This window comes from Piliocolobus tephrosceles, chromosome 14 (genome assembly GCF_002776525.5).
Source record: "Piliocolobus tephrosceles isolate RC106 chromosome 14, ASM277652v3, whole genome shotgun sequence".
NCBI lineage: Eukaryota > Metazoa > Chordata > Mammalia > Primates > Cercopithecidae > Piliocolobus > Piliocolobus tephrosceles.
This window is the reverse complement of record NC_045447.1, coordinates 106586442-106589563: the sequence shown is the minus strand read 5'-3', so window position 1 is coordinate 106589563 and position 3122 is coordinate 106586442.

Here is a 3122-nt window from a genome sequence, read left to right as displayed (position 1 = left end):
TGCAGGGCAGATGGAAATGAAGCTCTGATTCTGAGAAGCCACTGGTGCAGCTGAAAGTCAGCAGCCTGTGACTGAGGGGGAAGAAGAGAACAGATAGCGGGGGATGACTACTCTCCCTGCCACTTTGCTGTGGCAGCTGGGGACAAGAGCTTTGCTGGGCACAGATGTCCATAAATGCAAAGTGGCATCAGCCCCAGCCTGGCCCCTGGGAGCCCCAGTGGGAGAGACGGAAGCACAAACAGGCAGGAACAGAGCAGTGCGTCAGGGCGCAGCAGAGGAAGCGGGGCCAGCCTCCTGCTCCTGCCCGTTCTCTGCCCGCAGTGCGGCTGGACCCCTCCACATCTCCTGGCCTGGGCTCGCTTGCTCTGTAGACGAAGCATCCCCCTCCCGAATGCAGATGGCCATTATCCACTTAGCTCTCCCTTGTGGTGGACGTCCACTTTGTTTCTGCTGTTATGTGGCCTTCTAGGGCCAGCTGTGCCTCGCTGTGCAGCCTGAACACATTGCTCCTCTGGTGGACAGCATGAGAGGCTGTCATACCTGCCCAGTGCTCATCTCCTGTCACCTAGCCCCTTGTCATCCTTGACCTGGCTGTGCCTCCCCTCCCACTGAACCCTGCCTGGTGACCTTGGTGAGTCCCTTGGCTCTCCGAGTCTCTGCCATCCCGTCGTGAGTGTGGGGATGATGGCATGGCCGCATCCAGTCCTCACAGGCCTGGGCTTCCTTCCTCTGTCCTTCTGGAAACGGCGTGGCTGTGCTACCCACCCGCCTCCCTTACCTCCCTGCTGTGTCCACTGACCTGGTGGGAGCTGTGGTCCCTGGGGACCGTCTGATAGAAATGCAGACTCTGGGCCCACCCTGATGCCAGGTAACGGCTCCCTCGGGTGGGTGTGGAGTGGATGGGCCATGCCTGGTGCTGGCAATACCACAGGCTTCCAGGGAGTTGCCACTACCCTGGGCCAACTGCCAGCTCCGTCCTCGTCCCGCTCACGTTAGCAACAGCATGTGCAGGCGGGCAGGCGGGCATGCAGAACTGGGTCGTCTCGGGCATGCCACGCCACCTTGCCAAACTCGCTTTCTCCCTTGGTGATGTGGAAATGGCATCCCTGCCTGCGAGCCTCTCCGAAGTGGAGGCGGCCCGCCCGGGACTGGCTGCTTCTGAAGGCTTTCTGTGGGTGAAAACATGGTCCGTCTGACCCACGGACCTTTCAACAGCTTGGTGCTTTCACCACATGTTACCCAGGTCCGAGAGACACAACGGTACTCCCCACAGCAGGCGGTGGGGGGCGCTCAGACCGTGCTCAGTCCCAGCTCCTAGGACAGTGGGTGAGTGGGAGGTCCAGGCCCCCGGTGTGCCTGTCCTCTGCCCTACTGGGGTCTCATTCTTGGTCAGCAGGATGGAGTCACCTGCTTGAGGTGGCACTGTGAGGAGTGGGCTGAGGTGACGCCTCCATGGTCCTCACACGCCATCTTGCCATATACCCACTTTACATACGAGGAAGCGCACCCCAAGCCAGAAGGGGCAGATCTGAACTCAACACAACACCAGCCCCAGAAGAATCCACCAGTCTTTGATGGGGGAGAGGGATGCACCACGCCTCCCTGGGCACCAGAGAGGCATCCTGAAATACCCTGTGGGCTGCTCCGCGGAGGCCTGCGGCCCTCGTGCATATACAGTGTGTGTGTGCGCGCGCCCACCCACACATGGGCCTGCTCTGCCGGAGCACCTGCCAGCCCGTTCCTCCCAGCCACAGCCCTTCTCTGTGTCTCTCATGGGGACATGTCCCTCAGCTCAGGGTCAGCATCTAGAAACTGGTCTTGGACAGCTCATGCACTCATGGTCTCCAGGAGAACTTGAACGTAGGTGGATGGGCCAGGCGCGGTGGCTCACGCCTGTAATCCAAGGACTTTGGAAGGCTGAGGCGGGCAGATCACGAGGTCAGGAGACCGAGACCATCCTGGCTAACATGGTGAAACCCCATCTCTACTAAAAATACAAAAAATTAGCTGGGCGTGGTGGCGGGCGCCTGTAGTCCCAGTTACTCAGGAGGCTGAGGCAGGAGAATCATTGAACCTGGCAGGCAGAGGTTGCAGTGAGCCGAGATCACGCCACTGCACTCCAGCCTGAGCAATAGAGCGAGACTCCATCTCAAAAAAAAAAAAAAGGGTAGATGGAGGGGACACGGGGGACACTGTGCCTTTAAGACTTGTCCTGGGTTGGATCCAGCAGAGAACAGTTGGGTAAACAGCCTTGAGCACAGTGGAGAAAACAGACACTACATATGAGGATGACGGAGCAGACACGGGAACTCCGGGAACTCGCGCTGCAGCCTGCCTGAGCCCTGACACCCACATGTCCTCCCAGCAGCCCCAGGAGCTGAAGAAACTGAGGCTGGGAGAGGGTCGGACGGCCAGCACAGAGCAGGTTTACAAACGCTGAGGCTGATTTCCCAATGTCACTGGCGCTGCGGCCCTCCCGGCTTCCTCTTAGAAGGTGGGAATGGGGCCGGGCACGGTGGCTCACGCCTGTAATCCCAGCAACTTAGGAGGCCGAAGTGGGCGGATCACCTGAGGTCAGGAGTTTGAGATCAGCCTGGCCAACATGGTGAAACTCCGTCTCTACTAAAAATACAAAAATTATCAGGTGTGGTGGTGCCACACCTGTAGTCCCAGCTACTCAGGAAACTGAGGCAGGAGGATGGCTTGAACCTGCAAGGTGGACATTGCAGTGAGCCAAGATTGCACCACTACACTCCAGCCTGGCAACAGAGTGCGATTCCATCTAAAAAAACAAACAACAAAAACAAACAAATAAACAAACAAACAAAAAACAGCGGGAATGATGAAGCACACTGCAGGAGCTGCCGCATGGCCGGAGGAAGGAACACTCTCAGGATGGGGTCTCCGCCCACAACCCCTCCCACCTCAGGGCCTCTCCACCCGCCCTTGGCCTTCCAAGGTCTCAGGGCTCCTTCCCAGGGCCCTTTCTGGGTGTGCTGTGTTTTCTCTGTGGTCCCCCACCTCCTGCCCCTCCAGGAATTGAGCCCTCATGGGCCGGTACTATCCCCAGAATAGGAATTTGTCCCATACTGTGAGACACTTTTTTTTTTTTTTTTTTTTTT